General features: G+C 30.2%; 1 protein-coding gene across 1 annotated transcript in view; it reads right to left on the reverse strand.

Moving 5' to 3' along the window:
• LOC111423929 (growth arrest-specific protein 1-like) overlaps positions 1-13,233 on the reverse strand; it is a 28,390-nt gene extending 15,157 nt beyond the window's left edge. The window contains exon 1 of the mRNA XM_023057328.2: positions 12,848-13,233. The gene's annotated coding sequence lies outside the window, so the exon portion shown is untranslated. The remainder of the gene's footprint in view (positions 1-12,847) is intronic.

The following is a 13,233-nucleotide window of genomic DNA, read 5'->3' on the forward strand; positions in this document are numbered from 1 at the left end:
AGTATCAATTACGATTTTTGAAAAACAAAGAGAAAATTGCCGAAATATCACAATGAAGGGTTTCCACGATAAAACTCCAACATTATTCAAAAACTAAAACCGAAAAAGAAAAATATTATACATGAAAATTGTTCATAATTAACTAAACAAATATAACCCATAATCAATTCAAGATTAGTTACAACAAAACATAAAACCAGAATGGCTGAAATATCAAAATGGGAACTTTTTTTAGTAAAGAGACCATTACATGATGGTCAAAAGAGTTAGGCATAAATATTCTTTATAATTAGTCAAAAGAATGTAATCCATAAAAAAGAAATCCATGAAAATCACTTGATCATGTTGCTGTAAAGCATTGAGACGACTTATAACATTGAGAAGACAAAACAAGAAAATAAATTTAGTAAGAGTGGTAATTATGAAACACTTTTGTCTAGTGAACTAATCGATGAGTGATAATATATTTTATGTAACACCTATGTAAAGTATATATCTATATGGTAACTAAATTTTCAATGAAACATCTATGATTATCTACCTATGAAAAATTTACATTTTGTCTTAGTTTATATTGTAACAAACCATGGTTTTTTATTGAAGACAAACATGGTATATAGAAACTTTATTTTGAATAAACTGTGATGAAATCCTTTCTTATTTTGCATTAAGGTGCCAAGTGTTAGTATGCAGTTATATAGCAAATTTAGAAGCAGCAGAACCAGAAGGAATCAAGCAAAACCAATTGTCATTGGTTCAATAATTCTTTCCACTACACTCCTAAATTATCTATTTTGATGATCCCTCAGGTTGCTTACCAGCATAAATCAAGATATAGACGGGTTTCAGTAAACATTATCTAATTTTCAGAATTTTCAATACTTTATGTTCAAGTATTCTGAAGAAGTAGACTCGTTTCAGCTATCCATGTGCGAAGCTGTAGGTACTTATGTTAACTCTATATATTTAAGCTTTCAGAAACCAATATGCTAGGATTGTCAGTATAAAGATGTATACCATATCCAATAGTTTTTGAAGTCATTGTTCTTCGATGTCCATATTGCCTAAACATACCCTAATTTATAGAATCAATCTGACAAACGAATTTTCCCATTTTCCTTCTCTAAAGTGTACATTGAATTATTGCCAAGGTGCAAACTGATTTCAGCAAACAATACGCTATTTTCAGAAAATCAATACCCCAGTATTCTCAGTACGAAGACTTTTTAGCAATAAATATGCCATTATATTCCGTAGTCGATTACGATATAATCGTATATTTAATTAACATATTAAAACAAATAAATGATTAAAAGTTTATCAATTTTTTAATAAAATTATCAAATAATTTTTCGTTATCTTGGATTGGTTCCCAATAAACAAAAATCAAATCCATCCAATTTAGGAGTAAATCATTATTAAAATAAATTTATATTTCAACAGAAACAAAAATACGTGCAAAACCACACGTATTCTATCGATAAATAAATATCAATAAAATACAGTTATACAGTTACATCGCGAATACGATGAAAACTCTGATTCTCGGTATTAATTTCACAAAATGTATGCATATGAGCAATACTGACGAATTTACGATCCGAACGGATTTGTTTTGACAACGTTTCGTCTTCAATTACCAAATCCGTGTTGAACAAACGAGCGAAATCCGTTTATAAATTTGCAGTTGACGACCGTAAACAAGAGACTCCGCCGCGGAGAGACAAATTTGCTTTCATAACATTGCCCGGTGGAGAACGAACAACAAGAGACATCGTGTTCGGTATTTATGGGGCTATTATAAGACTCGCAATAAGACGTTGACGGTCCACACGAGTCTAAATGAAGATTTGTGGGGACAATGCACTGTAGACTTGAAAAAATATTCATGTAGTTTATGTAATAAAAAGTCTGTTTTATTTAAATCACCTCACACATCATCTATATTTGGAGATGTTAACGATATCATTGGTACACAAATATTAAGTCAATTCGAATCGCAAACCGAAGATATTCCGAGAATTATTTAATATTATTTCATCTACGGAAAATCTCTGTTCTATATTAACGTTTTTGTAATCTTGGCTTCTTTTATGATCCTGAATAAGCGATATCTTATTGAAACAAAAAACACGACATAATAATAATCTGACTAACAAAGATACTGAAGGATAAGTACAGAAATTCTATACGAATATAGAGTAAATTTTGGAAACTTTATTCGTTTATGGAAAATAGTTAGAGAACTAGTACAGCATTCCACGATAATAAATAGTGTTGATGATCTTGTTGAAGTAAGAGATACTGCTTAAGATGATAAGTTGGTGGTCACAGAGATCAGTTCTTTTTCTTAGCAGACAACGTAATGATTCATTGTGTGTTGGTATATTTCATGGTACTTCGTTTCTATGTATTGATACAAAAGTTAGACTTCACAAGACAAAAGGTCACTTCCGGTGTATACCATTTTTTATTTCGAAAATTTTTGTTTACTTTCACTTTTCTCAGGCCCACGCCTCAAAAGTTGCATCACTAATATTTGTTATAAACTTAGGTTCTGCTCTTTTCAATTATCCTCACTAAATATGTATCTCCATAAATAATTAATACGAAATTGAGTTGGAAAGAATTTCAGAGATATAAGACAAATTATTGAGGAAACTGTGAGTATGTTATGACTTAAAGCGACTTCACTAATTGCAATCCCGAATTTCTTCGGCTTCTAAGAAAGCTCGATTTTTTTCGAAAGTGGCAAAGATGATTGTAAAAAAAGTTAAGCATGGAAACGCCCAAAGTTGAAATGAAAATCCAAAACATTAATTGGTCACTGGGTTTATTTTATAAAACTTTGATTACTAATTGCGATGTAGTACAAACAATCCTCATTTTGGCAATGGAATAAAAAAATTACTTCAATCTGATTTTATTCATTGAAAAAATTGAGTTCAATTTATTGAGATCCTTGATTATTTGTATAAATTATTTGGAAATTCTTTTAAAATCTCTCGAAACCCTATAAAATCATAAGAAGCTCTTAAATATCTTTGAAAAACCTTAAAGATCATTTGGATTTCCTTAGAAATATCTCTATATATTCGTAGAAATAACTGGATAACCTTACAGATTATTAGAACTTCGTGGAATTTGTTTGATATTCTTGGAAACCTTGTAATGTCTAAAAATTCTTTAGAAACACTTAATTATATCTATAAACATCTCTAAACTCTCGAAGGAAAATATCGAAAGGGTTTTGGTAAATATCAAAACATTCTTGGAAAGCGTTAGGCATGCCTAAATATCCTTAAATTTTGTTATAAATTCTCTATAATGCCTTAGATCTACTGTATTAATATTAAAGTTTTTAAAAATCCTCTTAGACTTATTGTAACGTCTGGATATTCTTACTAATCTTTAGTTCAGCATGGAAATTGTTAAGAATCTCCATCATTACAAATCTTCAGTATTTCTATAAATAGAGAGAGAGAATTTGATTGAGAATTTATTAGCGTAGGTTTGTAAAATGCATGACTAAGAACAGAAAGTTAATGCACAGCCTTACGCCTTAATTAATGAAATTCCAACTACAGACGTTCCTGAGTTAGGTTATCTCCCACATAGCTATTTAGTCGCATTTTAAGTGTCTAAATAAGAATATCTTGTTTATGTCTGCAGTTACTGCATACTATAATGTATAATTGAAATGAAATGAATGTTAACACGTTCGCTACCGTGCCTTCTGCAGTAATTTTTTCCCGTGTACCATTCGTAGTTTCTTTGATTTCGAGATTCAGGTTTGTGTTACTTACATGTTGGTTTTTTTGTATATGACGTTTTTGCTAAATTTTTCTAATAAAAGACCTAGTCTAGTTTACTGGACTTTGAATTTCTAATTTCTGTACCAACGTCCAGTTAACTGGACATACCTGAATTTCTTCAAAGTCTCTGTTTTCGTTTTCTAAATACAACGTAATGTGCTATACAAACCAAAATGAATACTAACCCAAAATATTACAAAACATAATTATTGTGCACTGTGCCAGAAGCATGGATCTACGCATAAACCAGGGTTTTCTGAACATATCGGGCAGTTATATTTCTATTTCTTGTATAGTCTACCTCTGCTACACTGCCGATTGTCTCCAAATAATGGAATTCTGATTGTTGGTCTGTGGTTGACCTAGTATATTGGGTCATCCATCATTAACCTGTAGCATAGCCTTTATAACTTCTTCTCTGAACGTCAAGAGGTCAATTTGGGTTGTACCTCTTTCCTTCTAATATATGTAATAGGCATTCCACATTGGGCATCTTATGATTTGAATAATATCCCATCATCTGGTCTGTTCTGCCTATCACTGGTTTTCTTACTTGTTTTTCTTTTCTATTTATTGCTTCTACCATTCGGTGCTTATGCATTGTTGATATCATAGCCACCAATCTCTAATCATTCCAGTATGTAACTAACACTGAACCTTTTCTTTTCCATACAGCTTCTCCTTTCTTAATTTCTTCTTGAAATAATTGCTTCGGATTTCCCTTTCTAAATTTTCGCAAAATTCCTACAAGTTTCGTCTTTTTTTTTTTGAACAAATATTTTGCTAGCCGGACACTATATTTCATGCCCTTTATCCAAATAGTCTTTTAGTAGCTCCGTTACGACTGAAAACATGTGGAAATGCTCTTGATCATTATCTATTACATATTTTCTGCAACTTTATTTATTATATCATCGTCAAAGAATAATCTGAAGTAATCGATAGGTTTGGCGTTATTGCCCAAATTCGATATAAATTCGAAATTTCTGATAAATGGTCAACAATGTACTCTAACTCAGGTTCAGTAAGCTTTCTTTTTCGTCGTTGTAAATGGTCTTGATATCTTGCCCTTGTATTTCGCGTACTAAGGCTAACCATAACACAGAATCCTTTATTTTTACAGTTTCAAACAAAGCAGTATTTGTACTTACCCAGGAACTGCTACATTCTTAGTTGCCCTCATTGTTCTTATACAAGAAATACGACTACAACTAACTAAACACAGCAGTAAATTAGCAAACTGGACGCGATTAACCACGAAAAACCTCTCCGTCCAATAGACTGGACGCCGGTAGCGAACGTGTTAAAATAAGTTGTTCAGGAATCAGAGAAAATAAAATCACCAACTAACGAGAATCAGTCAGATTATAATGAGTTCTGATTTTGAACAACAGGAAATTTTAGACCAAATCATGGTTCTCTTAGGAGTTACACTAGTTTTAAGTTCTCTAACTCTTGTGTAAACTAATTACATTTTCAGACTAAGCCCAATGCACTGTAAGGAAATGTATCATTGAGAATTTGATGATTTAAGATAAACACAAACTTCATATCATATATGGTATTTATCAGCAATTATAGAGTCAGCTCTAATTATGAAGCATTTCAAAATGATATGCCTTGTTTCATTATAGTATCCAGAACTTTTATAATTAAGTTAAGAGAATCGTGATGTATTTCAATTCTTTTGATAATTATTGGCAGAATCAAGATGTTAATGTATAATATTTTAAAAGAAAGCTTAATTAAGAAATTGAATCAGCTAAAACCAGGCTTATACTACATTTTTTGAGATATTTTCATGTACGATATCTTAAAAGAAAGCCTAAATAACAACAGTTTTAATGTAATATAAATTATTTTAATGCAATGTATGAAACGTTTATCATCGACGTATTTGTGTAATTTAAACATTTAACATTAAACCACGACTTATTATTTTACATCATTTGGACAGATTGTGATATTTTTGCGCTTGATATCTCAAATAAAAGCCTAATTATTACGGATTTCAAAATAATATGCCTTGTTACATTATAATATTTAAAACTTTTATAATTAAGCTAAGAGAAAATCGTGATGTATTTCAATTCTTTTGATAATTATTGGCAGAATCAAGATATTTTAAGGTGTAATATTTTAAAAGAAAGCGTAATTAATAATTAATTCAAGGCAATTTGACGCCTTTTATTTAAATGATACGAAATCGATCAGGTCAGGTTACTAAGAAGAAATTAAATCTGCTAAAATCAAACTTAGACTACATCTTTTGAATAGAGATATTTTCCTGTAGTATATCTTAAAAGAAAGCCTAAATAACAACAATTTTAACGTGATATAAATTATTTTAATGCAATGTATGAAACGTTTATCATCGAGGTATTTGTGTAGTTTAAACATTTAACACTAAACCAAGACTTATTATTTTATATCATTTGTACAGATTAAGATCTTTTTGGGCTTGATATCTCAAATAAAAGCGTAATTATTACGGATTTCAATGTGATATGTCTCGTTTCATTACATTATTTAGAACTTTTATAATTAAGTTAAGAGAAAATCGTGATGTATTTCAATTCTTTTGATAATTATTGGCAGAATCAAGATATTTCAATGTGTAATATTTTAAAAGAAAGCTAAATTAATAAGGAATTCAATGCAATTTGACGCGTTTTATTTAAATGATACGAAATCGATCAGGTCAGGTTACTAAGAAGAAATTAAATCTGCTAAAATCAGACTTAGACTATATCTTTTGAATTGAGATATTTTCATGTACGATATCTTAAAAGAAAGCCTAAATAACAACAATTTTAACGTGATATAAATTATTTTAATGCAATGTATGAAACGTTTATCATCGAGGTATTTGTGTAGTTTAAACATTTAACACTAAACCACGACTTATTATTTTATATCATTTGGACAGATTGTGATATTTTTGCGCTTGATATCTCAAATAAAAGCCTAAATATTACGGATTTCAAAATAATATGCCTTGTTACATTATAATATTTAAAACTTTTATAATTAAGCTAAGAGAAAATCGTGATGTATTTCAATTCTTTTGATAATTATTGGCAGAATCAAGATATTTTAAGGTGTAATATTTTAAAAGAAAGCTAAATTAATAAGGAATTCAACGCAATTTGACGCGTTTTATTTAATTGATACGAAATCGATCAGGTCAGGTTACTAAGAAGAAATTAAATCTGCTAAAATCAGACTTAGACTACATCTTTTGAATTGAGATATTTTCATGTACGATATCTTAAAAGAAAGCCTAAATAACAACAATTTTAACGTGATATAAATTATTTTAATGCAATGTATGAAACGTTTATCATCGAGGTATTTGTGTTGTTTAAACATTTAACACTAAACCACGATTTATAATTTTATATCATTTGGACAGATTGAGATATTTTTGCGCTTGATATCTCAAATAAAAGCCTAATTACTACGGATTTCAAAATAATATGCCTAGTTACATTATAATATTTAAAACTTTTATAATTAAGCTAAGAGAAAATCGTGATGTATTTCAATTCTTTTGATAATTATTGGCAGAATCAAGATATTTCAATGTGTAATATTTTAAAAGAAAGCTAAATTAATAAGGAATTCAACGCAATTTGACGCGATTTATTTAATTGATACGAAATCGATCAGGTCAGGTTACTAAGAAGAAATTAAATCTGCTAAAATCAGACTTAGACTACATCTTTTGAATTGAGATATTTTCATGTACGATGTCTTAAAAGAAAGCGTAAATAACAACAATTTTAACGTGATATAAATTATTTTAATGCAATGTATGAAACGTTTATCATCGAGGTATTTGTGCAGTTTAAACATTTAACACTAAACCACGACTTATTATTTTATATCATTTGTACAGATTGAGATCTTTTTGGGCTTGATATCTGAAATAAAAGCGTAATTATTACGGATTTCAATATGATATGTCTCGTTTCATTACATTATTTAGAACTTTTATAATTAAGTTAAGAGAAAATCGTGATGTATTTCAATTCTTTTGATAATTATTGGCAGAATCAAGATATTTCAATATGCAATATTTTAAAAGAAAGCTAAATTAATAAAGAATTCAACGCAATTTGACGCGTTTTATTTAAATGATACGAAATCGATCAGGTCAGGTTACTAAGAAGAAATTAAATCTGCTAAAATCAGACTTAGACTACATCTTTTGAATTGAGATATTTTCATGTACGATATCTTAAAAGAAAGCGTAAATAACAACAATTTTAACGTGATATAAATTATTTTCATGCAATGTGTTTATCATCGAGGTATTTGTATAGTTTAAACATTTAACACTAAACCAACACTTATTATTTTATATCATTTGGACAGATTGAGATATTTTTGCGCTTGATATCTCAAATAAAAGCCTAATTATTACGGATTTCAAAATAATATGCCTTGTTATATTATAATATTTAAAACTTTTATAATTAAGCTAAGAGAAAATCGAGATGTATTTCAATTCTTTTCATAATTATTGGCAGAATCAAGATATTTCAAGGTGTAATATTTTAAAAGAAAGTGTAATTAATAATGAATTCAAGGCAATTTGACGCCTTTTATTTAAATGATACGAAATCGATCAGGTCAGGTTAATAAGAAGAAATTAAATCTGCTAAAATCAAACTTAGACTACATCTTTTGAATAGAGATATTTTCCTGTACGATATCTTAAAAGAAAGCCTAAATAACAACAATTTTAACGTGATATAAATTATTTTAATGCAATGTATGAAACGTTTATCATCGAGGTATTTGTGTAATTTAAACATTTAACACTAAACCAACACTTATTATTTTATATCATTTGGACAGATTGAGATATTTTTGAGCTTGATATCTCAAATAAAAGCCTAATTATTACGGATTTCAAAATGATATGCCTTCTTTCATTATAATATTTAGAACTTTTATAATTAAGTTAAGAGAAAATCGTGATGTATTTCAATTCTTTTCATAATTATTGGCAGAATCAAGATATTTCAAGGTGTAATATTTTAAAAGAAAGGTTAATTAATAAGAAATTCAAGGCAATTTGACGCCTTTTATTTAAATAATACGAAATCGATCAGGTCAGGTTACCAAGAAGAAATTAAATCTGCTAAAATCAGACTTAAACTACATCTTTTGAATTGAGATATTTTCATGTACGATCTTAAAAGAAAGCCTAAATAATAACAATTTTAACGTGATATAAATTATTTTCATGCAATGTGTTTATCATCGAGGTATTTGTATAGTTTAAACATTTAACACTAAACCACGACTTATTATTTTATATCATTTGGACAGATTGAGATATTTTTGCGCTTGATATCTCAAATAAAACCCTCATTATTACGGATTTCAATATGTTATGTCTCGTTTCATTACATTATTTAGAACGTTTTAGAATTAAGTTATATATTCGTCTCTATGTTTATAAATAGGAATTAATAAATAGATAATTTATTTGAAATAAATTATACAAATTTTTCAAATAAAAGTGTGATGATGCATAGTTATTTCCGTCTAAAAGAAAATAACAACCGGACTAAAACTGAAACCACTTTAAAATGCAATCCGTTACCATCCCATTCTAATAATCACGTTGAATACAAATCCGATCTCGAATGTAGACGTTTTTATCGTGAACGATTGTCGTTTTGAATTATAAAATCTTAATCGTGTGATTAGATTATATAATTAACTAGGCATTTGTTGTAAACGGACACCGTTTGTGTATGAAATGAGATAATGACAGGATGACAAATTATACTTAAATCACTAAACGTAAAACCGAGCGGAAGTCGCTGTCTCTTGTAATTACCTGACAAAAGGTGAATTAATAATTATTGTAATAAGAAAATGTTTTAGTTATATATCTTAATTTTGTATTGATTAATTGAATCGATGAGGAAATCTATATTTGTCTTTACCAAAAATGGTTGATTTGCGTCACATAATTGCTTTGAATTAACATTGGTAATCTTTTTGGTTGTTATGCAATAAATGTCGTCGCAAATTTAGGCCGACCTTGAAGGTATCAACCCAAGAACCTTCAAGGTTGGGGTCGATATAACGTTCAAAACGTGCTCGTGCAATAATGAACTCGTCATCGGCTGCGGAAATCACTGCACGGGTGCCTCTACCTGGTCTAATTCTACGTAAGGTTTATAATGGAGCACGTTTTCTTTGAAATTTCTCCCTCTTTCCCTCCACACCCATTTCAAAACAATACCTTTTGACCAGTTGGACCAAGAATAATATAAATAAAAGAAAAAGAACCCCAACACAAGTCTGGCAGGTGCTACTGATCCTTAAAGGCACAGAACGATTTAAAATACAAAAGCCAAAAAAATATATTTCTGTTTATACCAATTACTTTTAATAGAGATACTTAAATATAACATGTTCTTGAACTTCTTGTACAGGGTCAGCCAAACTCGACGCCCCACCTCTTTTATAGGAAACAGGTAAAATTTTCGAAAAAAAAAATTATACCATTTTAAATAGTATCTTCTCAGCTTTAAGAAACATCAGGCGTTACAAATTTTGGACGACGACGCTAGGTGTCGCGACGTAGACAAATTTATTTTTTCAACGAACACATTTTTGTCTGTTTAGAAATAGGATGCCCATATAATTCTTAGCATTATTGAATGAAAAAGTTTTTTTATATCTCTAATGGTTTTTAATATATAGCGGGATATGTAAATTAATATTGACGAGTGTTATCCTGATATATCTTCTATCATAGGTAGCCATGGACTAAAAATGTTTCTGTTGTTTCCTTTTAATAAATCAAAACAACAGAAACATAATATGTTGCACCTACAAAGTGTGCTCAAGCTGACCGTCATTCACCTCCAAACTGTGCTGAAAGCATCGAGATATACTATGTTTACTGGAGTGCGTGCTTTGAGCTAGAAAACGATCCGGCCTCCCCCACCCCATAACGGCAAAAAGCTTCAATGTAACATACGTAAAATTTATTTTATTTTTTTTCCTAACTATAATAACTTAAATATGTATTATTTGGTATTTTTCATCATTATTGAATAACATTATTTGAATTACTTAGTAAATATTGAATAAATTCATGCTGAATTATATCCATTAGTTAGTACTATTTGTATTTCTTGCCGTTATAGGGTGGGAGAACATGCTGGCGAATCGGACCGTTTTCTCGACCAAGCGAATATCGTGAGCACGTACTCCAGTAAATTATATGTATCTCGATGGCTGAAAGCGACTTCTCACTTCATTATGAGTAACTTTTCTAAGAGTATCACGAATTTTTTGTTTACGATGTTCAACATTGTTTCTGGGAGTACTATATACAATATTTTTGATTGTGCCCCATAAAAACAAGTCCATGCAGCTTAGGTCTGGTGACTTAGCTGGCCAACGCACTGGACCAGATTTTCCTATCCATCTCTCAGGATATACGCGGTTCATATATTGCGTAACAATTGCAGAATTGTGATAGGGCGCTCCATCCATTTGAAACCATACATTTTCCTGCATGAGAGGTATATCTTGTAATAAATCAGGCACTTCATTTTCTAAGAAATGGAGAAAGATTGGTCCATTAAAATTGTAATCGAAAAAATATGGCCATTAATTCCAAAGTGGCCTTGATTTTCGACTTTATTAATCACATTAAGATTTTCAGTGGCCCAGTATCTTTCATTCTGCCTATTTGGAAGTCCATTACTTACAAATCGGCTCTCATGAGTCCATAAAATGTAATTATATATTCTTCTATTGTAGTCTTCCAATATGGCCATATCCGCTAAAAAAATCTATGCGTTTATTGCGGTTATCTTCATTTAAAAGCTGCAAGTTCTTCAATTTGTATGTAAAATATCCGTTCTTCTTAAGTATTCGACGTATGGAGGAATAGCAAATATTTAATTGTTAACTTGCCATATTAACAGATGCTCTAGGATTATGTTCAAAAAACTGACAAACTTCAGCTACGACGCCATTATTGCATACGATTTTTTTAATAGGAACATGTTTCCTACAGGAAAACGCGTCTGTATTTTTTCTTAAATTTTGTTCCAAGCTGCCCTTGAATTACGGCGAGCTTCACCGTAAATTAAAAGTATGTCAACCTTTTCCTGGTGATTTGCCATTTTTAAGAAACAAATGCAAGACTAAATTTGACACTGAGTCAAATTAACAAATGTTCATATATTTCCAATCCATGGCTACCTATGATGGAAGAATTACTAGAATGATGCTCATCAATGTTAATTTACGTATCCCGCTATATATTAAAAACTATTAGAGATATAAAAAAACTTTTTCATTCAATAATGCTAAGAATTATATGGGCATCCTATTTCTAAACAGAAAAAAATGTGTTCGTTGAAAAAGTAAATTTGTATGTGTCGCGACGCCTAACGTTGCCGTCCAAAATTTGTAACGTCTGATGTTTCTTAAAGCTGAGAAGATACTATTTAAAATGGTATAATTTTTTTTTTCGAAAATTTTACCCATTTCCCATAAAAGAGGTGGGGCGTCGAGTTTGGCTGACCCTGTACAGGCTTCATTAATCTTAATTAAAACAACAGGGTATTTATTATTGAAAATGACAACCCACTTCATCATCAATTCTAATCAATAACTCTTGTTTAACAATAATATATTACATCTCTTTATCATTAAATATCTCATCGAATAGGGTCAAATTTGTTTTTGATTTAAACACAATTTCCGGTGTATGTTTTAAAATCAAATCCATAATAAATTGATCACTATTTTAGTGTATATCCCAAAAATGTTGTATATAATTTAGTTTTTTTAAAGTAATAAAAGTTACAAAACGTTAAAGCAAACCCCAAACTAAATTTAGGAATTCTATTTTAATTCTAGACACAGCTGAACATCCTGAATGTACAAAAGCACACAGATGTTGTCTGGACAGAAAGGGTGCAGAAGATTTATAGTTTCCCTTTTTAGGATTGTTGAAGGTCTTGAGAATCACTTACCTCGTTGTTTTTCGGGTTGTTTCCCCAATTTTCTTCTCACTCGACAAACTCAAAAACGAAGAGTTTGTAAAATCGAAAAGTGATCAAGAAAAAAGTTCATGTCACATCGTTCGTTTCGATCTTTCAAAAAGAGTTATAAAAGAACGGAATCGTTTTACACCTTAAAACCACAAAGAACGAGAAATAAAAACACTGTCGAACTGTTCGCTGTTGGATTCAGTGTCATGTCTGTGATCGACACTGATTGTTTTGTTTGGGTATGTGTGTGATAAATTTGTTTTGAGATTTCGCGCGGCACGCACACCGACCGTTCGAAGAATAAGTTGGAAGGATCGCTCTTTGAGAGAACAACCGAACCTGCTCCGTAGGCAGACAGCGCGCGAATG

The sequence above is a fragment of the Onthophagus taurus genome, chromosome 7 (genome assembly GCF_036711975.1).
Source record: "Onthophagus taurus isolate NC chromosome 7, IU_Otau_3.0, whole genome shotgun sequence".
NCBI lineage: Eukaryota > Metazoa > Arthropoda > Insecta > Coleoptera > Scarabaeidae > Onthophagus > Onthophagus taurus.